This window comes from Myotis nattereri, assembly GCF_964212035.1.
Source record: "Myotis nattereri genome assembly, chromosome: 13".
NCBI classification, from domain to species: Eukaryota; Metazoa; Chordata; class Mammalia; order Chiroptera; family Vespertilionidae; genus Myotis; species Myotis nattereri.
This window is the reverse complement of record NC_138088.1, coordinates 27,784,755-27,810,688: the sequence shown is the minus strand read 5'-3', so window position 1 is coordinate 27,810,688 and position 25,934 is coordinate 27,784,755. Positions and strand designations below refer to the sequence as shown.

General features: G+C 44.3%; 1 protein-coding gene across 2 annotated transcripts in view; it reads right to left on the bottom strand.

The window, feature by feature from the left end:
• The window catches only part of SLC16A9 (solute carrier family 16 member 9), a 64,534-nt gene extending 39,895 nt beyond the window's left edge, over positions 1-24,639 (bottom strand). The window contains exon 1 of one of the 2 annotated variants that reach the window (XM_081105429.1): positions 24,447-24,639. The gene's annotated coding sequence lies outside the window, so the exon portion shown is untranslated. The remainder of the gene's footprint in view (positions 1-24,446) is intronic. The other variant, XM_081105430.1, reaches the window with a different exon arrangement.
• Between the last annotated feature and the right edge of the window lie 1,295 nt (positions 24,640-25,934).

Genomic DNA, 25,934 nt, shown 5'->3' with positions numbered 1-25,934 from the left:
AAAACAAGAGCAGAATACTGTATTTTCTGTGTATAAGATGCCCCCATGTATAAGACGCCCCCCACTTTTTCAACCCAAAATTAAGAAATCAATATTTTGCTGGTTTTCCTCTTAATGCCTTCTTCTTTTTTGGCATCTTAAGGAGTTGTTCTTCCTGTTTTCTCCACTGTCTGATCATACACTCAGTGGGAGGAGGTCCAAATTGTCTCTCTTCAGCTCTATTTCCATGCTCTTTTGCATAACTGATTAGATTCCATTTGAATTTTGCAGAGTAAGGCAATCGCTTACCGGTATTTATCTTTTTATCTTTTGACATCTTTATGGACTCAGAAAGCTCAGGTTCCTATTGCATCTGTGCACTCTCCACCTCCACCTCCAATTACAGCATCAGCTGATGTCAGTAACAATAAGGCTCGTGATTGGAGGAAGCCTGTTTGACAAGGTATGGGCAGCTACACACAGGCCCAGCTCCCTCCTCACTGACGTCCACGTGTAAGATGCCCCTCTATTTTCAGTCTAACAATTTTAGAAAAAAACGGTGTCTTATACATGGAAAAATACGGTAATTGGACCTTCTCAGGAGAGCATGACTTATTTTTCCAAGTAAGTACTCTGGAGCTCAGACGGAGAACAAAGGACTGGAGAGATGCCTGCTCCCTCTTTGCTTGTGGCATTTGGCACTATTTCCACTGGTGGTGACAATGCTATTAACCCCACACTTACTTTGATGTGGCCAATCCCCCAAATCTCTAGCTGGTCTGGCTACAGAATGAGCTCAGTTTCTTCCTGTGGCTCCAAGGAGAGCAAGGACACACCATTGCCAGCACAAAGAGAGAAAAGTCTTTTCCTGCCTCTTCCCCATTGTCCCAAATGGCCAAGCCTGGGCACACTGCCTGTGGAGAATCACTCAACCACCCACAATGCCATCCTGCTGCTTTGCAGCAACCCAGGAAAAGATGCAGGGAGAAGCAGCTCCAAGAATCTCCAGGCAGCCAGTGCCAAAATGGTCACCCCACCTCTCTGGCTGGGTCCAAGCCACAGGCCCTGGACAGCCTCTCAGTCCCAGTAGAGCAGTCATGGCAAAACTCTGAGAACATTCTAATGACGATGATAATGTTGATGGTGATTATAATAAAGCTGTCAACATGAAGTTGGATTCACCTACTAATTTGTTCAAATTGGCAAAACAGCCTCTCAGTTTAGGGAGGATTCATGGGAGGGGGAAGCTGGGATCTTTTGTTAATAGCATTATGTGGTCCCAATGAATAGTTAGAACAATTTCCACTTTTTTGTTATGTCAATAGCTTCAGTTTCATACAAGTACAAACAGAGATATATTTATTTCTATAAATATGTGAAGACATATATTCTAGAACATTTAGCATAAGGAATAGGAACACGGACTAGATAACCTGAGTGTACATCCAAGCTCTGATACTGGCCAAGGTGACCTTCATCGAGTCACTGAAATACCACTGTGCCTCACTTTCTTCATCCATGAACTGGGGAGAATGATAGTAACTTCCCTCATCAGATTGCTGTGAGGAGTAAATATTCGTTTATGTAAAGCACTTAGCACAGTGCCTGACATACAGAAATCTCATTATTCTGTATCCTTTGAAACATAATTGATTGCTATAGAAATTCATTTTTTTATTTTGACAGAGGAAGTATTATCCTTATAAATACAGCTGACCAGAATATCCATAATGCCCACACTTCTCTACCACAATAGTTGGTGCGTACGTACACACACACGCACACACACACACACACACACACCATATTTACCAAATTTCTCCCTCAGGAAAAAATAAAAAGATATATATATATTTTTTTTCAGCATCCTGGATAATTTCCTGACAGTAAGAACAAGTCAGCAAGTGGGGAAAGACCACAATGACAAAGACAGTGTGCTCTTAGGTCACCAATAGCCAAGAGAAGAAAAACAAAGAGGCACTGAAGTCCAAATAAGGTTAGCTTTCATTGCCTTGCTTTCATTTTCTTCTTTTATTTCCTTCCTTCCTTTCAGCTCAACTCAGGAAGCCACTCGCTGACTAACACCCCTTTCCCAGATGCTGCTCTGCAGTTATTGGGGTACTTTTTGGTAGAATAGAAGTGAGAATTAATCATCAAAGTTGACAAGGGCTACAAGAGACTCCTAAGCTCTTCTTTTCTAAACTAGTTCTTAAGAAAAGGTGGTAACTCTGTGTGCATCAAAAAAGCAAACAACGGATCCCATTTTAAGGTTGTATATCCACCTGAGTATGTTTCTAATCACCAAAGGATACACTAAGACCTGCAAGGGATTTCAAACCTGGCTGCACAGTACAATCACCCTGGGAGCTTAAAAATGACCGATGCCCGGGCCAACCCTAGACCACTGAAAACAGGACCTCAGGGGTGAGGCCAGGTTGTTAAAGGGTTTGAGGTGATTTCAATGTGTTGGGCCATTAGGCAAAAGGACTGAAGTACAGCACTATAGACCATCTTAACTCATTGCACATCCTAGTCTACAAGCATAGAATGAAAGACTTGACTGCTTTTAGTTATTTAAATGGATCTTTTCATCCATGTCAATCATGACTAAGAAAAATATTTCAAGTGTCCTTAAATCTCAATAATGATACTATCCTTTCTTAGGAATTACCTAAACAATGGGATTAAGAACTTTTTCTAAGGATTAAATGTACTATGACTTAGTCACATCTTGGAATAACTTTTAATTACCATTTTCTATTAACATTTTCTATGTATCAGACACAGTACCAAAAACTTTCAAATGGTATCTTTTTAAAATACATAAAACTCTACCAGATAAACATCACTACTCCTCATTATACCCCAATGTCCACAGGCTTTTTGATAGACAGGTTCATAAATGATACCTATGGCTGCATCCTTTTACTTTGGAAAGTTGGCTGTAAACTTCTTTTCACAAATACTCCTCGATTTTAAAACCTTTTAAATGGATATTCTTTAATATGACTGAATGTGCTGACATCATTCAGGGACTTAGACTGAACAAACTGATACCGAAATAATAATAATGTTACTTTGACCACTCCTTTGAGCATAATACACAGAATATTATGGTCTTTAAATTTATTTTTGCCTTTATTCTTTAAAAAAAATTGTATTTATTTATTTAGTTAGTTTTAGAGAAAGAGGAAGGGAATTGGAGAAATAGGAACATGGATGAGCGAGATTAAATGCAAATGAACTAAGAACCTAAACTAAGAGGCAGAGTGTCAAAGTAGACAAAAGACAAGGCCTGACTATATCCCATTTATAAGAACATATTTTATAAGCACTGATAACTTCAAGTTTAAATATGGAAGTATATATAACCAATCAGCTGCCCCTGCTGGGGATGGAGCCTGACACCCCGGCATGTGCCCTGACTGAGATCAAACCCAGGATGTCTTGGTTCATGCTCAGCCACAGATCAACACCAGCTGGGCTCACCTTTATTCTTAAAAGTCTTTTCCAAAGATATTTCTATTCATTTCATAAAAGTCTTTTAGTGTTCTTGCATGCAAAAAACACTAAACATTACCAGTCAAGGCAACATATATTAAGAGCCAGTATTAATTACTGCTTCCTCTACGTTTCCACTATGTGCTGTTGATACTCTTCCCTTTTTTTTGGTATTGATTGGCGTGCATCCTAATTAGTCATTTATTTGTCTTTCTCCTTTTTTCCTCACTACACTGAGATACTTTGGGCTCAGGGCACATCTTATATTCTTTATGTTCTTTCCATATCTATGCATGTGGTAGGCTCTCAATCAATGTTTTTTGAATTTAATAGAAAAGAGCATTAAGCTTGGCCAGCACGGCTCAGTGGTTGAGTGTCAACCTATGAACCAGGAGGTCATAATTTGATTCCAGGTCAGGGCACATCCCGGGTTGTGGGCTCAATTCCTAGGTGTAGGAGACAGGTCATGCAGGAGACAGGTCAATGATTCTCTCTCATCATTGATGTTTCTCTATCTCTCCCTCTCCCTTCCTCTCTGCAATCAATAAAAATGTTTAAAAAAAAGAAAGAAAGAAAAGAGCATTACGCTATAGTTTGGGAAGCAATGCACAGTGGTGGTCTACAGCAGTTTTGTTCAAGCTATGCAATGTGTCATGGGTCTTGAAATAAATCATGTATTGTGAGCAGCATTTTTAAAAATTGGAATTTAAAACAGAATGAAATAGATGAGAATAGAAAATATAAGAGCAACTCCTGCATGGTGATAAGGTAATACTTTGCGAAACTCTGCTTCTGTGTTTACATGCGCCCATGTATGTGTGCAGGGTCAGGCTATAAAGTACATCTTACTGTGGTCATAGTCAAAACACCAAAAGCCTCCAGTTTAGAACAAGAATCCTGGAATCATTTCTCCTGGAGTCCTACTGAGGCTCTACCATTAGCCGTGTGGCTAAGCAAATTAAGAACCTTCTCAGTTTCCTCATTTATAAAATGGGAATAGTAAGTTGCTTGACATATCCAGAATTCCTCCTCCTGAACTTCACCTGGAAAACTATCACCATACTTCCATTTTCCCAAGCAGAAAGCCCACTCCTCATCCCCTCCCTGCTTCACCTCCCCAGTGTCCCTATCAACCAGAAACAGGGTCTTGCAGAGCCCTGTGATCAGACTCTTCCTCTCCATCGTCTCTGCCAATCCTGCACTGTCACAGCCACCTGTGATGGGTCCCTCTGCTTACCCTCCTTGCCTGCTGCAGCTCATTGGCCAGGCCGCTGCCAGAGCCATCTCTCCAGACCGTGCTTCTGATCGTCTCAAATTCTGCTTCCAACTATCTTCCCATAGTTCCTCACTACATACAGTTTATTCATTATCAGGGAACAAGTTTTTGTTTAATTTACTCTAAGCACACAAGAAATCAAAGATGGAACTTATAGCCCTCCATCAATGAATAATGTTACTCAAAAATTATAGATTAAAATGAAAATATTGGTTTTACATATCCATGTTTTGTCTATGTGATATTAGGTATTTAGGCCCTTAAATACCCAGCTAGTTTGCTGGTTATTTTGGTTTTCCTCTGAAGATTTGCAATGATCCAGCTCCAACCACACCTCTCCAGAATGTCCCACAAACCTGTGATCCCCAAGCCACTGTCACAGTCCAGCTCCTAAGCCATGCTTTTTCCCTTTACTATGCCTCCGACTCTTCAGTCCCCACCAGCTGCTAGAGGGGCTGTAGTACCTTTCTTTACTTGCCTACTGACAAACACCTGTTTTTCCGGAAAGCAGGGGGCGGGTGTGGGGGAGGAAATGGGGGGATGGAAAGAGATCAACCAAAGAACTTGTATGCATATGTGCATAACATATGGACACAGACAATAGGGTGGTGAAGGGGGGGCGGGGCTAGAAGGGATCAATGGAGGGGAAAGAGGACATATGTAATACTTTCAACAATAAAGATTTGATATTTTAAAAATCAATATTTTTTAAAAAGACAGCCTAAATGTCTCCTCCTACTTGATGCGACCCTAACTCTCCAACAGTTAGTCATTCCTCCTCTAAGTTCTCATAATTTGGGCAATCTTGCTAGTATAACATTTATTACAATTGGAAAAAGACTACAGAACTAAGCAACCTGAATGGGAAGTATATTTTAATTGGCATTTTGAGGCCTCTCAACTTATAAGGTGATTCAAAAATTTTTTTTCCTACAAAATACAAATTCTAAATGAACCAAAGCAAATTCCAAGTTGCCTCAGAAACTCAAGTTGAAGAAATTTCTAAATGTTTTTCTGATGTCTCATTATCTGTACCTTCTGCTCCTTTACTGCCTACCTGTCCTCCCCTTACTCCTCACTCCCTGAACTCCTGCTTTATAACGATGAACCTGAGGCTCCATTAGAACCCCCTGCTCTCTCTCTCCTTTTAAAGTTGAAACATTGGACTTGACTGGCCTGAGTCAACACTCCTTACTTTTTCTACCCCATGGACTAAAGCTGAGCTTCATACCATTACTAAAGACGTTCCGAATCTCAAAAAAGACACCTTGAGTTTACTAGAGAATTCCTGCTTATTATCCAGATATATGAGGTAGGTTTCTCTGACTTCTATCAGCCTACCCAGTGGTCGGCAAACTGCAGCTCGGCAAACTGTGGCTCGCGAGCCACACGCGGCTCTTTGGCCCCTTGAGTGTGGTTCTTCCACAAAATACCAACTTCTGCGCATGGGCCATGAAGTTTCAATCGCACTGTACGTGCGCGCCCACACGTGGTATTTTGTGGTATTTTGCGGAAGAGCCACACTCAAGGGGCCAAAGAGCCACATGTGGCTCGCGAGCCACAGTTTGCCGACCACGGGTATCCATATGCTCATAGGAGAATGAATGCCAGACAATGACTAAACAAGGTGAGATAGCAAAACTCTATGAGAGATTTTTCCCATTAAAAACAAGAAACCATGAACAAAGCCTCAAAGCTGGCTAAACAGCTTCATGAAAAGATATCCAAGATTTTTCCTCAAGTTATTGATTGTAAGAAATTTTTAAAAAGTGTTAAAAACCCCCAATGAAACCATTTTTATTACTGTAATAGATTTGAAAACACTTTTAAACAGTAACCCAGCATAGATGAAGTCAATGATGACACCTTGATGCTTTTTAATTCAGCCTCTGTTGAGGGTCTACAGGACGAACTTGAACAACTGGTAAAAAAGATTACACCTTAACTGGGCCACCATGTAAACCCATGATTTAGTAAACTATCCTGAGCAGCAAGCCCAGGCTACCCAAAAAGATACCCAAAAGAAAGCCACATAGGCCCTAACTCTAAATGCTCAAATTTAGGCAACTTCAAGGATGAGCCTGTAATTAAATTAATGGCAAATACGTCTTTCAGAGTCCCCAAGGCAAACTACCATTCAAAGGGGTTTGCAATTATTGTAAAAAGTCTGGACACTGGAAAAAAAAAGATTGCTTAAAGCTGAAAAAACAACTACAAGGCTAATAAATACAACAAATAAAAGTCTACAAAATTTGTGAATCCTCTTTAAGGTCTCCAGCTTAAGTTTTCTCAGCAATAAGGTTACCCAGAGGATCAAAAGAAGATTTTTACCATGCTCCTAATTCTTGACGAGAAATTGATCTAACTACTGGGAATGAGGTAACCAAGTCCCTGGTAGAAACCAGAGCTGCCTTATCAATTCTGAACTCCACCAGACTCTCCGTTCTCCTTTCTCAGAGTACAGAAGCCACACAAATGGTGGATGTTTCCAATCAATCCATGACTATCTTCAAATCCCTTCCAATTCCTCTCAAATTGAACCTGCGCAGGAAATCCACTAATGTCTTTTGGTTCCTTCTGCCCTTATTCATGTCTTAGGATGAGACGACTTTCTTAAAACTCAAAAAGCCCATATTTTCTCCTTTCAAAAGGAGGAAATATTCTTACATCTTGAGCTTCTAACTAATGACTCTCAAAAAAAACTCATCCATAGACTTACCCATAGCTATTCTAGGTTTTTCCTGTCACTTTAACGGAATCAAATCCTCTTTTAGATTCCATTCCAATAAACATTGGTCAAAAAATGTCACCGACATTGGCTACTTTCATTCTGTATCACAAACAAGGCCTCATTATTTCTTGCATGATCCCTTTTAATACTCCTATCCTCCCTGTTAAATGTCACTTTAGTTAATATCTAAGTCCTAAATCATGTTAATACCCCAGCGCCCAGTCATGCATAACCTTCACACCTTACTCTGTCATACCACCAGAAAATAAATTCTTGTCAGTTATAAATCTTTGTAGTGCTTTCTTTAGCATCCCTGCTGATCCTGAAATTAAATCCTCACTCACTTTCACATGGAAAGAGCAACATTATACTTGGACAGTAATGCCTCAGAACCACACTGAAAGTCCGACTTCCTTTCCCCAAATTTTAAAGGCAGATATTGCCAGTATAAAATGTCCTTACCAGTCCACCCACTTACAATATTCGGATGACCACCTCCTCTGCTCACCCTCTGAGGAAACATCGATGAAGATGCCCTCCATCTTCTTTGAGAGGTGAGCTCTTGAAACAGGATTGTCGACTTGTTTTGGACCAAAGATAAAAACAGTTCTTATATTTTAGAACTCTTAGTGGTTATCCAATTATCTAAATCTTAAGTAATCATAAATATCCCTGGACATTCCATCGCAAATATAGAAGAAAGCAGAAGTAATAATTTGGCTGACATTGCTGCTAAGTTAGAGGCATTAAAACAATCTCAGCACCCAATGGAAACATCCATCCTACCAACAGAAACAATTAGGGTTTTAAAAAGATAACATTATGGAAGCACATAATTTGGCTGTTCCACAAAGTTTTTAAAAAACGGTTAAAACAAGGCTGTAAATTTGGCCCTAAAAGAATGTTATGGGTAGCTCGGAACTACCAACCACTTCTCCCTGACTGCATACAACATCACATATTACAATATGCGCATGACTTAACTCACTAAAACACTGACCAAAAATGGTTTTATGAGAAAAACATTACTACTGGGGGTCATCTCATCTTCAAAAATAGCTTCCCAGGTATACCCCAAATGCCAAATCTGCCCATAGTACAACCTGGGAAAAACCATACCTCGATAGGTTTCCCCCCTGCCTTTAGGGTCCTCTGAAGTCTTGCAAATGGACTAGAGGTCTTAACCTGAAAATCTCTAAACAACCCAAGTCCACCACTAGATTTCTCATTCTAGGATTGAAGCAGATGGCACCTGATGCAGATGGCTCTCCCAAGACTCTCGACCAGGTCAGTCATGCATGATTCCACCCAGCAACCCTTATACTTGATTTTCTATTTGACTATCTTGGTCTCACTTACTGATTATATTCTTCCTTTTCCTAGCTCTTTACTCTAATTTCAGGATGGACATACTCAGATTCTTATGTCTGCTTACTACAATGGCTTCCCTATTTGCTCTTCCACAGTCTTTTGCTCCTCCTATCCAACAATTATCCAACAGTGCCAACTTAACTGACTGTGAATATACACACCTGAACTAACCATACTTATAATGAACTAGAATTAGTGGGTTGGCCCTTAAGCCTTGAAAGCTTACAAACCTAAATTGACATAACACCAGATTTAAAGTCTTTTTTATTCTCAAACTTCAAAAAAAATGTTAATGGAACACATGATCTTTCATCCATGAGGTCCTGCCAAACCACAAGGGATTATCCAAATACAATCTGGACGCTTACTGATGACTTCTCTGTCTGCTTTGAAGATATAGATGGTTTAGGCAGAATCGTGGGTTTTGTCCCTTTAAGCATTAGTGACTACACTCTTTCGTATGATTCAGACAACCAGGAGTTCACACCTCAAGGGACCTTAAGTGACTGCAATGTTACTTCTTACAATGTCTCTCTGATGTGGGGAAATTCCGGAAATAATGCCACTCACTCCTGGAAAGAGGATATCCTTCGGCTCTGGAATATGACTTGGGGACTAGATCAAAAGTTTGGTGTTTTGTGGAAAACAAATGAAATATGTCTCTTAGGAAATGCCAGCCTGAAAACTTGGAAAAATCAAATGCTAACCTTTCAATCCTGATCCAAATATATGGAAACATCAGGGGCTCTTTGAATCACTCATTATAAATCACACTAGAGGCCCGGTGCACAAAAATTTGTGCACTCGGGGGAAGGAGGGGTCCCTCAGCCTGGCCTGTGCCCTCTCGCAGTCTGGGACCCCTCGGGAGATAACGACCTGCTGGCTTAGGCCTGTTCCCGGGTGGCAGAGGGCAGGCCCAATCTCTAGGTGCAGCCCCTGCTCGGGCTCAGAGCAGGGCCGATTGGGGAGTTGGGGCGCCGCCCCCTGTCATGCACAGAGCAGGGCGGATTGGGAGGTTGCGATGCCACCCTCAGTCACGCTCAGGGTTCGGCCGATTGGGGGGTTGGGGCACCACCCCCTGTCACACTCAAGGCAGGGTCGATGGGGAGGTTGCGGCACCACCCCCTGTCACGCACAGAGCAGAGCCGATCAGGGGGTTGGGGCGCTGCCCCCTGTCACGCACAGAGCAGGGCTGATCAGGGGGTTGGGGAGCTACCTCCTGTCACGCACAGAGCAGGGCCAATCAGGGGGTTGGGGAGCTCCCCCGTCACACACAGAGCAGGGCCGATCAGGGGGTTGAGGAGCTCCCCCGTCACTCACCGAGTAGGGCCGATAGGGGAGTTGGCGCACCACCCCCTGTCACACACAGAGCAGGGCGGATCAGGGGGTTGGGGCGCCGCCACTGTCACGCTCAGGGCAGGGCAGATGGGGAGGTTATGGCTCTACCTCATCACACACAGAGCAGGGCTCGTGTGTGTGTGTGTGTGGGGGGGGTTGGGGCGCCGCCCACTATCACCCACAGAGCAGGGCCGATCAGGGGGTTGGGGCGCCGCCACTGTCACACTCAGGGCAGGGCCAATGGGGAGGTTATGGCTCTACCCCGTCACACACAGAGCAGGGCCCGTGGGGTGAGGGGGTTGGGGTGCTGCACCCTGTCACACACAGAGCCGCAGGGTGGTCAGGGGGTTGGGGAACTCCCCCCTATCAGGCACAGAGCAGGGCCGATCAGGGGGTTGGGGCGCCTTCCCCTGTCACGAACAGAGCAGGGCCGATAGGGAGGTTGTGGCCCCGCCCCCTGTCACACACAGAGCCACAGGGCGATCAGGGGGTTTGGGCGTTGCCCCCTGTCACACTGATCCTGGTGCCGGGAGGCCTCGCAGCTCCGCTGATCCTGGTGCTGGGAGGTATATTACCCTTTTACTATATAGAATAGAGGCCTGGTGCATAGGTGGGGGCTGGCTGGTTTGCCCTGAAGGGCATCCTGGATCAGGGTGGGGGTCCCCACTGGGGTGCCTGGCCAGCCTGGATGAGGGGATGATGGCTGTTTGCAGCTGGTCACACACCCTTCAGGGTGGGGGTCCCCACTGGGGTGCCTGGCCAGTCTGGGGCTGAGGGCTGTTTTCAGGCTGGGACTGAAGCTCCCAGCTGCTTCTTTTTTTCTTTCTTTTTTTTATTCTGGGCCAGCTTTAGCTCTGAGGCTCCAGCTCTTAGGCCTCCGCTCCTGAAAGCAGGTATCTGGTTTGTTTCGGTTCTATAATCGAAACTCTGTATCAACTCCAGCTCTGAGATCCCAGCTCGCTGAAAGCTGATTTCTGGGGTTTTGTTTAGCTTCTATATTTGTTACAATGTTTGAAACTGCAGGCTCAGAGGCCGGCAAGGCAGGCAGGGAACGTTGCAGTCCTCCGTCACTGAAGCAAGCAAGCCTCATGTTAGTTTCAAGCTGCCTGGCTGCCGGCCACCATTTTGGCTGGCAGTTAATTTGCATATCGCCCTGATTAGCCAATGGGAAGGGTAGCGGTCGTACACCAATTACCATGTTTCTCTTTTATTAGATAGGATGATGGCTTTAATGTCTTCTGCATGATCATCCAATATATGGTTAAGATGAAGTCTCTGCTCAGAAATAGGACTTAATACTTCCCTGAAGTTTGGGTTAAAGGGCCTAATTACATACTCTCACTTGAGAGCACCAGGTGTTTCCTCTTATGTGGGACCCAAATATAGGTCACGTTAGTACCCCACGCTGAGGCAGATGTGGTATTGTTATGTTAGGACCTGATGCTGTTGCCAGAAAGACTCTCCCTTCCTCCACCATTATCCCCAATCTAAGCTATTTTGTCAATAAACTTCAACCAACATGAATCAAACAGAATTGGGATTTGGGGTATGGTCTTTTTGGTACTCTCTCCACCCAAAACCCTATATAGATAGAGGCTTTGGACAGAGCTTTATTAGAGCTTTCTTCCCTTGGGATGGAATAGCTGAATTTAAAAAGTCCATCAGAAATATTTTTATTCTTGTAGCACAAGCATTAAACACTACTGCAACCGGTCTTGAAGAACAACAAAGAATAACTGACAATCTGGATGAAGTAGTACTCCAAAACTGTGGGGCTCTAGATTTGTTAGCCAACCAACAAGGTGGTACTTGTGCCCTTTTGGGAGATGAATCTTGTTTCTATGTTAACAAATCAGATAAAGTGATACAACAACTTGAGATTCTAGAAAAGAATGGTAAGATCCTTGAATAAAAAGAGTATTTATTTATTACTCTATAAATTAGGATGGGACAGACTTATTTAGCTGGCTGCCCACAAGAATAGGGACCTGGCTTTGTTCTATATTACAGGCTTAATCATATTGCTTTTTGTGATTGTACTGTTCACTACCTTAATTAGGTGTCTTACCAGGTGCATCAAACAATAACTAACAGCCACTGCCAGAATCAGGTAGCTTAATGTCCAGAGATGATACAACAAATAAATCCAAGTGAGACTACGTCTACAAAAGAACTTCCTATTTGAGGAATATGTGACTTAGCTCTGCTTCCAACAAGCCTCTTTGTTGCTCAAATGTGACCGACCATAAGCTCTCCTATTGTAAACTCAGGAAACTGCTTTCCTTCCTATGTGGGACATGACATACCAGGAATGAGCCTTCCTGGCAATGAGGGATCAGTGCTGCTTTTACAATGATGGACCAATATTTCCTCATGGTTGATCATCAATGCTTTCTAAGAAAAAATCTAGATCAAAAGGGGGAAAATGTGAAAGAAAAACTGCAAAATAAAGTTGATATTGTCAAGAGAGTAATATAAAATGGATATGGGAGACTTCCAGGAAGCTGAGCTAATACACACCCTCCATGTGAAACTAAACTTTTGAACTGGGCTAAACTAGACGGCTACCTCCCAAAGCAATTCCTGGAACTGGCTCAGCATCATTGAACCCTCTATTTAAAAAAGAAACTTTTGGGGCTCTGGCCGGGTAGCTCAGTTGGTTAGAGCACTGTGGATCGATCTATAGACAAGGCACATACAAGAAGCAACCAATTACCCAGCTGGTGTGGCTCAGTGGTTGAGCATTGGTCTATGAACCAGGAAGTCACAGTTTAATTCCTAGTCAGGGCATATTCCTGGGTTGTGGGTCCGATCTCCTGTGTAGGGTGTGCAGGAGGCAGCTAATCAATAATTCTCTCATTCTTGATGTTCTATCTCACTCTCGCTCTCTCTCTTCTCTGAAATCAATATATACATATGTGTATGTATTTATGTATATATATATATATGTGTATATATATATGCAACCAATAAATCTACACTAATAAAAGACAAACATGCAAATTGACCGTACCTTCACTACGCCTTAAGCCATGCCCACCAGCCAATCAGAGCGACCATATGCAAATTAACCCAACCAAGATGGCGGCCGGCAGCCACGGAACTGGAGCGAGCAGGAGGCTTGGTTGCTCCAGTGATGGAGGAAGCCAAGCTTCCCTCGGCCGGCTGTAGCCTCCGCAAAAGGCAACAAAGTTTCAATTATAGAAGGTAAATAAATCCCAGAATAAAAAAAAAATGAAAAAAAGGAGAGGCTGGGAGCTCTCGTTGCTGAGGGGCTTGGCCAACCTGAAAACGGCCCTCAGCCCCTCACCCAGACTGGCCAGGCACCCCAGTGGGGACGCCCCCACCCTAAAGGGGGTGTGGCCAGCCTGAAAACAGCCATCAGCCCCTCACCCAGGCTGGCCAAACCTCCATGGGGTGAGGGTCCCCACTGGGGGGGAGCGGCTTGACCAGCCTGCAAACAGCCATCAGTCCCTCACCCAGGCTGGCCAGGCATCCCAGTGGGGACCCCCACCCTGACCCGGGACACCCTTCAGGGCAAACCAGCCAGCCCCCACCCGTGCACCAGGCCTCTATCCTATATAATAAAAGGGTAATATGCAAATTGACCCTAACAGCAGAACCACTGGGAATGACTGGTCACTATGACACACACTGACCACCAGGGGGCAGATGCTCAATGCAGGAGCTGTCCCCTAGTGGTCAGGGCGTTCCCACAGGGGGACCTTTGCTCAGCCACAAGCCAGGCTGACGGGTGCCAGAACTGTGGTGGTGGCGGGAGCCTCTCCCGCCTCCTCAGCAGCACTAAGTATATCCGACTGCAGCTTAGGTCTGCTCCTGCTGGTAAGTGGACATCCCCCGAGGGCTGCCGGGCTGCCAGAGGGATGTCTGACTGCCAGCTTGGGCCCGATCCCCCAGGGAGCAGGCCTAAGCCAGCAGGTAGACATCCTCTGAGGGGTCCCAGACTGCAAGAGGGCACAGGCTGGGCTGAGGGACCCCCCCTGAGTGCACAAATTTTTGTGCATTGGGCCTCTAGTGCATAAATAAATGGAATAATAAGTCAATTTTCTCTCTCTTAAATCAATAAGTAAATAAAAATTATTTTATCCAATCAAACATTTTTTATATTGAAATCTTTATTGTTGAGGGTATTACAAATGTCCTCCTTCCCCCACTCCCCACTTGCCCCCTCCACCCAGTTCCCACCCCACCCCAGGCCTTCACCACCCTATTGTTTGTATCCATAGGTAATGCATATATGCATATAATCTCTTCCTACCCTTCACCCCCTTCCCTCTGAGATTCATCAGTCTGTTCCATGTTTCCATGTCTCTGGTTCTTTTTTATTCTTCAGTTTATTTTGTTCATTAGATTTCCTGTTTGTTTATTTTTATTTATTTTGATTTTTAGATTCAATTGTTGATAGATATATATTTATTGCCATTTTATTGTTCATATTTTTATCTTTTTTTCCTTCTCCTTCTTCTCCTTTTCTCTTCTTCCTCCTCCTACTTCTCCTCCTCTTCTTCTTCTTCTTCTTCTTCAATACCCTTCAATGTTTCATGTAATATTGGTTTGGTAGTGATGAACTCCTTTAGCTTTTTCTTGTCTGTGAAGCTCTTTATCTGACCTTCAATTCTAAATGATAGCTTTGCTTGGTAGAGTAATCTTAGTTGCAGGCCTTTGCTATTCATCACTTTGAATATTTCTTGCCACCCCACTCTGGCCTGCAAAGTTTCTGTTAAGAAATCAGTTGACAGTTGTATGAGCACTCCTTTGTAGGTAACAAATTGCCTTTCTCTTGCTGCTTTTAAGATGCTCTATTTGTCTTTTGATATTTTAACACATTGTATGTGGGAAATGTATTTATACGTTTTACGTATTTATACGTTCTACCCGTGTAGTAGAGCACAGGACACGTATTAATACGTTTTTTATAGACTAGCAGTAGAATGCAGGTAACGTATAAATACGTAAACTAAAGTTATCATAATTTTACTGAACGTTGCCATCTGCGCAAAAAATTAGCAAAAATGGCCTGCGCCACCTGTTAGCGCGTGATAAAAACTACCTGCAAACAATGTGTTAATTATGATGTATCCTGGTATAGGCCTCTTTGGGTTCCTCTTGTTTGGAACTCTCTGTGTTTCCTGGACTTGTAAGTCTATTTCTTTCACCGGGTAGGGCAAGTTTTCTGTCATTATTTCTTCAAATAGGTTTTCAATATCTTGCACTCTTTATTTTCCTTCTGGTACCCCCATGAATGCGAATGTTGGTACACTTGAAGTTGTCCCAGAGGCTCCTTATGCTCTCTTTGTATTTTTTTATTCTATTTTATTTTTGCTTTTCTGATTGGGTGTTTTTTGCTTCCTCATATTCCAAATAGCTAATTTGATTCTTGACATCCTCTACTCTATGGTTGATGCCCTGTAAATTATTTATTTCAGTTCATGTAGCCTTCATTTCTTACTGGATCTTTTTTATGTTACGTTCTTACTAATTTCCTTGAAATTCTCACTAAGATCCTTGACATTCTTATTAAGATCCTTGAGCATCCTTATAACCATTGAAGCTCATATTAAGATCCTTGAGCATCCTTATAACCACTGTTTTGAAATCTGTATCTAGTATTTTGCTTGCTCCCATTTCATTTCATTCTTTTTCTAGAAATGTCTTCTGTTCTTTAATTTGTGGCATGTTTCTTTGTCTCCATATTTTGGTCACTTCCCTGTGTTTGTTTCTATGTATTAGGTAGAGCTGCTATGCCTCCTGGGATTGGTAGAGTGGCCTTGTGTAATAGGTGTCCTGTAGGGCCCAGTGGCTCAGCCTCTTCAGTCACCTGAGTTGGGCACTCTAAGTACACCCTTGTGTGGGCTGTGTTCACTGTGTTGTTGTAGTTGAGCCTTGATTGCTGTTGGTATCACTGGGAGGAATTGATCCCCAGGCCAGTTGGCACTGAGTACCAGCTGCAACTAGAGTGGAAGAGCTGCTGTGCAAGAGATACCGCTATGGAGCAGGACTTGCTTCAGTGGAGCTTTGGTGCTCACTGAGTCTGTCCTTGAGTGTGTTGGTCATGGATGTGTAGAGTTGTAATCTGGCATGGTCTAAAGCTGTCCACCAAGTGTACTGGCTCTGGGGCCTTCCTGGAGGTACAAAGTCAGCCACTGTCTGTGCCCTGTCTGGGGCTACCCTGCACAAGCTACAGAGCTTATAGATGGCTGCTACTTATGTTGGACTTGGAAGTGCCCAGGAGAGGCCAAGCTATGAAATAAGGCAGGCTGCTGCTGGCGCTGGGCCCCCAAGGGCCTCTTATTGAGAAGAATGTGGCATGCTGATGCCTGCTGCTACTTGCTTGGGAGACTTTAGGGGAGTCTAAAACCTGAGTCAGTGCAGACTATTCATATGGAAAAGCTGCTGCAAACAGCTTGCGTGGGGCTGCAAGTTGGGTGGGGCGGGATATAAGGGAATCACCGGGGTGGAGTGAACAGGGTGAATCAGGCTGATGGAAACTCAGATATGGCTCCTGCTAGTCAGCTCTGCAAAGAGGGAAGTCTCAGCATAGGAACAATGACCTCTGCCAGCACTTTTGTCTGGGAGAAAGCCACCCCAAGTTCTTGCCCTAGTGCCAGACAACCCAGTTCTTCCCTGTATGTCCTTGGGTCCCCCCAAACCACTGCCCTAGCACTGCAGCTCAGAGGGAGAGAGTCCAAGTAAGTTGGTGCACCAGACCTTTAAGAGGAACTGCCTGGGACTCCAGCAGCCTCTGTGTTACTAAGCCACAATCCCTGCTGGTTTTTACAGCCTGAAGTTATGGGGACTTCTCTTCCCAGCACTAGAACTCTGTTCTGAGGGGTCTGGTGTGGGACTGGACTCCTTGCTCCTCATGGGAGGCCTCTGCAGCCTCGATATTCCTCCCAAGTAAAAAACCGCCACAAGTTGTGTGTTGGACAAGCCCATTCTAAGCCTCCTCTCTCCTATCAGTCTCAATGAGTTTTTTCTTTAGTTCTCTAGTCATATGACTTCCAATCAATACCTGATTTCAGGTATTTCTGAATGATGGATGTTCTGTATTTTAGTTGTAATTTTGATGTGGTTGTGGGAGGTAGGGTTTAGCTATGCTACCATCTTGGTTCTCCCAAACAATATTTTTTCACCTAGCCATGGACACAAGAAATTAATCATATACAGTATAAAGTCACTGAGCTTGCCAGCATCAATCACAGCTCTTTCAAAGCAACTTGTGCAATCGCTTTGGAAAACCCCTTTTTTTATGTCTTAATAAACTCTATCCCTTTCTTTCCACCTCAGAACACAGTTGGGTTCCTATCCGAATCTGGTTCCAGAATTGCAATTCCAAAAAGGCCCCCAAATGAAGCTTTTGTTTGCCTTGCAGTTTTTGGTCAAATTGATTGACACCCCTGACTCTTTAGAGCTCATAGCCTGCTTCCATCATTGAATCTGAAGGACTAGCCAAATATCTGTGTAAAAATATAAAAAATTGATGTTTTGAATCTCAACTTTTTACCAATATAACATTAGATGGTATGTCGGATGGTTTGATCAAATAATTACCTGATTCTTTCAGGTTAGGTTTTAAATGTTAAACATCCAGAGGTAGTTACACTCTCAGAGGTGCAAAGGAGGGTTGAGTCATCACTGGAGCCAGGATAAGAACGAACTGTAGCTCAGAACTGTCATTCAGAGCCTTCTGTTTGTCTTCTTGCAGTCAACTCATCCCAGTAATGCATGTGGTTTCTCTAAGCATCACTCCTGCTTTATTAACTCGAATTCTTCCTTCCCATTGTCAATATCTGCCCTGAACTTTTCAATTAGAGTCATGCCCCTGTGTTTGTAAAATAGCTCATGGATAGAAAGCGAAGAACACACCTTAGCCAGTCAAATCCAAAAATTCCAGCTTTGAAAAAAATGTCACTAAAGAATTTCTCTGCACAGGTCTCTTAGGAGCCAGAATTGATTGGAATCATATGAAAATCCATTACCTTTATTTCCATTTTTATTTTTGGATCCACAGTAATATGCTCTTAAAGAAAACTAAACTGCTGTAGTAGCAGAACTCATAACAGCCAAACCCTTATTCACCTACTTGCAATTCAAAGATATCCCCAGATTGCTCTATGTTTAAGAAGAGAGGCAGACCAGATAGTGAAATCTTGCCAGGGTGAAGATTCCTTTGTCTTAGCACCACAAGTCAAGCCTATAAATACACCTTGTCCAGGCGAAAACCCGAATCAATTCCCTCACTCATTATTATCTCACACTGGGATGAGAAGGAAGAGCAGGAATTAAAATGTTTAGAGAAACAGCTCTGGGTCCTGGAATTAAACCATAACCATACTAACTGTCCCTAAAAGGGATAATTAACACAAGTAATTAACTGCAGGGGCCTTCGAATTATGTCAATAGCATGGCCATCCAAAAAAAAAAAAAAAAAAGGCATCCTTTGACTTTAAAGAACGTATAGATTTATCATACATAGTCCAGCACATGACAAAAAGCTCCTCTAAAGTTATCATAATTTAGATATGGTGAGCACTGAAATATGTTTTAGTAAAGGGTAAGAAATAGGTCAGATAAAACGGGTTAAGTGTAGGGGCATGGAAGTCTGAAGCCAAAAGGAAACTCGGAAATCACCTAGAAAATTGGCAGTGCTCAGGCCAAGTCTGAGCTCTAGATCTCCAAAGGTGTTTTGTTTGGCCTGCCCAATTTTTATTTTTATTTTTATTTAATGTTTAGCAATTTTGAATGAATTTCCAGTGTTTTAAATCTGGGAGATTCTTTATAAAAAATTCAAATTTCCAAACTCTCTTGAAAAATCAGAAGGTCTGGCAACACTGGGCCCTGGTTCTTAGATAAAACTGTCTAGAACTTACTAATGTTGGCCCTCATTGAATGGGCATGTTGTCTCCAGTTCCTTCCACTCCCTAATGTCTTCCTGACATGGAACCAAGATTGACTTGCATGTCGTTTCCTCTGTACTCTCCTGACATGCCCCCACCCCAATCTGCTTTGCTTATCTCTGATGCCCATCTTCCCTTGTGAACTTGCTGCCACTGCTCTTATCAACGCCTCGATTTCCTCATCTGTATGAGGAAACTGAGGTTCAGATGTGTCATGCCCGGGGAGAGACCAGTATCAAGGTCCCTTACTGACTAATGCAGCCGTCACCTGTTCCCAAGTCCTGCTCTCAGGTTCAGAGAAAATAGCAGAATTTTAAAATCACTCATAGTCTGAGAATAGATAAAAAGACCTAGAGATTTAACAGAAGTATAAGCAAAATGAGGGCCAGACATTTAGACAAAAGTTGATTGGTATAATACCTCCCTATATCCCAAACTCTTACCCATGCTCCCTGTACTGCCAGCCAGGTTCTTGTTGCATTTTATCTAGTATGCTCCATACAACCCCTATCCCACAAAGCTTGGCCCTAATAGCAGTATTCTGGTGAAGAAGTCTATGATGAAGCTGTCTAAACTGGTATGGTCTTTTGCTTAATATGATTTGCATCATCTGTACATGACAATGTGGAATCCAATCAGTTGTCAGAATACACAGTTCAGTATGTCATGTACAAACTAGTATATTTGTTGCATCACTTTCAAAATAAAAATCAAAACACATGGCAACATATATAGCATGCAAAATATCAAAGGAGCCTGCCTAGCGGGTGTGGCTTGGTGGCTGGGCATCAACCCATGAACCAGGAGGTTCCCATTCGATTCCTGGCCACTGCACATGCCTGAGTTTTGGGCTTGATACCCAGTAGGGAGTGTGCAAGAGGTAGCCAATCAATGATCTCTCTCATCATTGATATTTCTATCTCTCTCACCCTTTCCTTTCCTCTCTGAAATCAATTTATATGTATATATATATGTATATATATATATATATATATATATATATATATATATATATATGATGTAGTGCAATTTGGGGGTTTATCGAATAATGAGAAGAATATTTAAAATTGACACTCTTCCAGAGAACCTGGCAGGCCTGGTCTTTGTATTCATTAATGTTTTCTTTACCCTATATCCCGTCTTTTCTCAGAGGTTAAGAGTTTCTTTTGAGTGGGCAAATGTACAAGTTCATATAATAGTTTGAAAATGTGTTAAAACATTGAAATATGTGATTGTGTAAAGTAAAATTAATCAGAATGATGTGGAAGGTACAGCATGATGACTATAGTTAATACTGTATCATATATGTGAAAGTTGCTAAGAGAATAGATCTTAAAAGTTCTCATCAAAAAAAAGTATGTAACTGGGTGTGGTGATGGGTATTTATTAAACTTATATGGTAAGCACTTACATATATATATAAGAAATTAAAATGATTATATATATAATCATTATGTTGTATGCCTAAAAGTAATACAATGTCATATGTCAATCATATCTCAATTATAAAACATAAAATAAAATGCTCAGAATGATGAGAATGAGGATACAAAGGAAAACAGAGAAACACTCCTCCTGACTACTATTAATAATAGTTATCCTTTAATTATGCCCTTGTTATGTGATAGCACAATTATTCAAAGGATAGGCTCTCAAGACTGACTTCTTGGGTCCAAATCCTGGTCCCATCATTCACTTAGCTGAGTAACCTGTTGAAATTCTCAGTCTAAGATATAAGTTATGCCCTCATAGATAAAATGAGGCGTGTTAGCTCACTTGACATATCATGTTTGATAAACAGTAATAATCTATAATAATAAAAGCATAATATGCTAATTAGAGCGGAGAGCCAAATGACTTTCCGACATCCTTCTGGACAACCTTCAACTTGAAGCCTGGGCTGCGAGGGCCGAGCCCCTTGCACGAATTTCATGCATTGGGCCTCTAGGGGCCCAATAATAATAGAAACAGAAAATAGAAGGTGGCTTTACTCTGCTTATTGGCCTGGGGAAGTAGAGGTATTTTCCTATCTAAAGTTCTAATCAAACTAAGAATTGTTATACCACAAAATTGCAGATTTGTGTCTGTGGGGGCGGGGTAGGGGGGACTAGAATAATGGCTCATTTCTTCTGGAAAACTAATGTCACCATACTATCGTTTCTAGGGATCAGATTTGGCTTGAGCTAAGCACGCTCCCAAAATTGAAGGCTACTCAGAACACATTACTCTTTTACAGTAACATTTATAGGAACCATGTACCACTGGGATTTTATTAATTTACATATTTTAGAGAGGGAAGCTCACAAAATTGAACTTCAAGGTATGAACTACAGCTAATAATGCTAAAATTATTGGTGTAACTATAACAATAATAATATTCAATGACATTTTAATTTCTTAGCATGGTTTGTCATGTTCTCCATAATCTAGCCCTATCCTACTTCCCAGCCTATCTACCTTAAATTCCAGGCTCCAGCTATTTCAACCTGCTCTTCTGCTTGTGAACACACCAGACTTCCATTCCTCTATACCAGTGGTCGCCAAGCGGTGGTCCATGAGGTCTGAAAGGTTGGTGACCGCTGCTCTATACTATTCCCTTGTTCCAGCAGGCCTCCATTCCACTGAGGAAATGCTCTTCCTTTCTCAAGTCCCAGCTCAAATGCTATACCCACCACAAAACTTTTCTCAGTTTTTAACCTTAAGTGAACCTTTCCTTTCCTCTGCCATTTAAGATCACACTATTGATATCACTGCCATCTGATTCCAATCGAACTATCTGGTGTTGAAAATATCTGTCAGCATGCCTATCTTTCTCCAGAGGCTAACCTTCTTGAAGGCAGGGACTATGTATTCTTCCCATGAACTTAGTTTTAACTTATAGTTCAGTCTCATAATCTTTGCAGTCTCAGGAAATACTTTGATGTTTATAAAGAACTTCCCAAAGAAAAGGCCAACTAGCTCAAAATATATACATTCTTCCAGTTTTTAATTAAAGTCCTAGGTGATTCTTGGAAAGCTATAGTTATAGAAGCAAGACACTTTCTTTTGTACTTTCCCACTGTCGTTCTATACCGATTAAGTTAAAGAAATACCTCACTTAAGAAAAAGACTACAGCCCATCCAGTGTGGATCAGTGGTTGAGCCTTTAACCATGAACCAGGAGGTCAGGATTCGCTTCCGAGTCAGGATACATGCCCAGGTTGTGGGCTCTATCCCCAGTAGGGGATGTACAGGCGGCAGCCAATTGATGATTTTCTGTCATCATTGATGTTTCTCTCTCTCTCTTCCTCTCTCTGAAATCAATGAAACATATTTTTTTAAAAGAAAAAGACTACAAAAGCTGGGGGTTCAAAAGATCGAGGCATGGGATGAGGAAATAAAGCCTGTAAATCTGACCAGGTCTGTCTAACTCTCATCCTCTATAGCTTGAGCTTCATGACCAGATTCACCCCTTAAGCACCATGACCTGCCCTCATACAGCTTCAGACACCAACCAATGCATACCATCAGCACTATCTCTTCAAAGTCACAGTCAGAAGTTAGAAGAGATTTCTTAATATCCTGATCTACCTCCCTGTATCTTTTCTCCGCCCCTATATTTATCCTATTGATACGAAGGGTCCTTGTTACCCTACTTGCCTACACACAAAAGATTAAGAAACAGAGAAGGATGTCCTCAGGCAGCCAGTGGTGCTAAAAGTATGAGTCTTTGCAAAATTGCAGGTGCAACTATTTTGTTTTGTAATTTCCATTTCTCAGGGCCTTAAAACACACACACATTTTTGGCAATGACTTGGGCACTAACTCTGTTATTTGCATTCACATGTTATTTAAAAGAAGGTGTGATTGTATAGTGAGTAACCGGTGCTTTCACTGCAGAATCTTGTCTAGCGTCCTCAGTTCTCTGCCTGAACGAGCCAGAACAATTTCTCACACCTGAAGCCAACCGGAATCTAAGAAATTGTTAGGACATACCAAATTAACAAAATTTGATGGAACTGCTGACTACTCTGGGTGTAAATCCACCTACAATCAGAACTACTATCCAGGTTAATTCAAGATTTGGAAAAATAAAATACACCCAAAACTAACTGTGACACAGGAAACTAGTAAAAAAAAAGTTATGTTAAATAACTTACTGTAAGTAGTAAGTAATATATTTAGTGTAAATTTTGCCTAAACTTCCAAGAGATTGATCTGTGCTGGATTAGACCTGGCATCCCAACAAACTTTGATTTGTTTTGGATGACCAAATTATTTTATTATTTATTTATTTATTTATTTATTTATTTATTTTTGCTATTCCTCACCTGAGGATATTTTTTTCCATTGATTTTTAGAGAGAGTGGAAGGGAGGGGGGAGAGAGAGAGAAACACTGATATGAGAGAGACATAGCCATTGGTTGCCTCCCGCACTAGCAAGACCACCGCCTGGGATCGAACCTGCAACCCAGGTAGGACAAGGGCCAGGGATCGAACCTGCAACCAGGTATGCGCCCTTGATCAGGAATGGAACCTGCGACCCTTTGGTACTTGGGCCGATGCTCTAACCACTGAGCCCACCGGCCAGGCTGGTGACCAACTTTTAACTGGTTATCAGTTGTTTCCCCAGCTCTGGGCGCTGCGGAAGCCAGACTAGGTGCCCTAGGGAGCCACCGGTGGAGCGGTCAGCACAAGTCCTCCCAGGTGCCAGTTGGGTGTCCAGGAGGCCCAGGGGCCCTGTCTGCCCAGCAGAATGAGAGGCTGGGCTCCTGCGCTCCCAGATGCTGAACTGGCGCGGCACAGCCCGGGAGAACTCGGGCTTTAATTCCGACCCTCCCGGGGGCACCTGCGAGCACAAGTCCCCACCAAGGCGCCGGGAGGCCTCGATGCCCTCTGGGAAATAGGGGCCCGCTGAGTCGTCCCCACCCCCACCCCCAGCTCTGCCACCAGCAGCCCCAGATGCGGTTACGGGAGTCCGGGACAGTTCTCCCCCGCGAACCCAACCCAAGAACACCTTTTTCCTCCCAGGACCCACTTCTCTCTCGCTCTCGCTTCCCATTCCGTTCAAAACGCCGCCCTCGGATTCCTGGGGGAACTTGCCCACCACGGAGACGCACCCCAACAAAAGGGCTGTCAGCGGTGGGCGCGCGCGCACGGAGCGCTCTCAGCCCCCGGCACACACTCCCACCAGAAGCCGGTTCCGAGCTGTTTGGCCGCGGGTGACAGCGTCGCCGCCGCCGCCGCCTCCAACTCGGAGTCGGAGGAGTTACTTCTGGCCTCTGGGCAGCTCGGCAGCTCGGACGGCGGCCGACCCACGCGTGGGACCCTCCCGCGAGCTCCAGCCCTTTACCTGCGCACCCGCCGCGGTGGGGGACTCCGGGGCGCAGCACGGGGCGCGGTGCCCCGGGTGGGCCGGGCGGTGGTGCAGTGGGGACCTCGGCCGCCGCTGTCCCCTAGCGCCGGGCCTGCCGGGCGGTATTTATCCGGGGGCCCGGCCCCAGCCCCGGCCCCGGCCCCTGCCGGAGTATTGGGCAATCGGTCCCGCTACGCGCTGCCGCGGGAGCCGCCGCCCTCTGCCCCCGCCGAGCTCCGCGGCGGCGGCGGCCACATGGAGGAAGGGAGCCGGCCCCCTCCTCTGGGCTCCACCTTCTTTCTCGCCTCCTCCCCGGGAAGTCCTTCCCCGGGTTCTGCCCCACGCCGCACACACACCCCTCGCGGCTTTGCGGGGCACCTTGGCCAGTCTAAACCGGTTAGGACTGCGCGGGTTGCCGGGGGAAGGAGGCGGAGGCGGAGAAGATGGAGGCGGAAAAGCGGGCGGTGGGGGCGCTGCTCCAGCTCTCGCGGCCCGGAGCGGTGCGGGGCCAGGCCGGCCAGGCGGAGGGAGGGCACTGCCAGGGCCCCGGGCCGGGCCGGGAGCCACCAAGGCGGTAGAGCTTGGCACCGCCGGCCGGGCGCCCTCTCCGCGCTCACAGGAGCGCGCCCGCCGCCGCGCTTGTGCCGACGCCGACCCTCCCAGGGCCCAAGCGCAGGTGGGGGGATCCCGGGGTCTAGAGATGAATGCGAGTCGCCCCTGGTCTCCCAGGCTCCCGGGGCCGCCGGGTGCCCGTCGGTCAGGAGTTGTATACTCCGCTGGCAGCGATCCCGGAGAAACGGGCACCAGAATTCTGGAGTCGGTGCTCCCGGGCAGAGAGCAGTGAGGATGCCAAGTGCTGTCCTTTGTGACAGCTCCGCGGAAAGCAGGGCGCCCCGCAGTGCCCACATCTAGGGGGTGTCCTGCGGGTGGACTGCGCTGACAGTACACTCCCACCTGTGGCTGGAAGGTAATGGGCAAGGCTCTGTGTGCTGTATCCCCACAGAGTCACTGCAACCGACTGGCATAGTCCACAGGTACCAGGGCCTCACCTGGTGTGGGAACCGCCTACACTATGCACCTTTTGGTGTCCTGTGTGTGTGTACATATTTCTGGGAAGGGGCACCATACCTTCTACTAGCTTTTCAAAGGGGCCTGGGGCCACCCAGCACGGGGATGAGAATTCCCTTATACACGGAAGGCTCTGGTTTTGACTTACAGACCCTACACTTTGCAAAGGGTCGATTTCTGCACTTCCTGAGCTTCCGTTTTCTTATCCTGCCTGTGAGATGAGAATGAAAAAAACAAAACAAACAAAAAACTCTGTGGGCCCTGACGACGCATGTCAAGTTTTCTTACAGATATGCAAACAGCAGGTCATCACTTTGTCCCACTCCATTCCTTCCTACCAGGCTATGGGGAAGAGACTGGCCAGTGCTAGCTGACATTATTTTTTTGTTGTCAGAGGGAGAAAGATTAGGGAGGAAA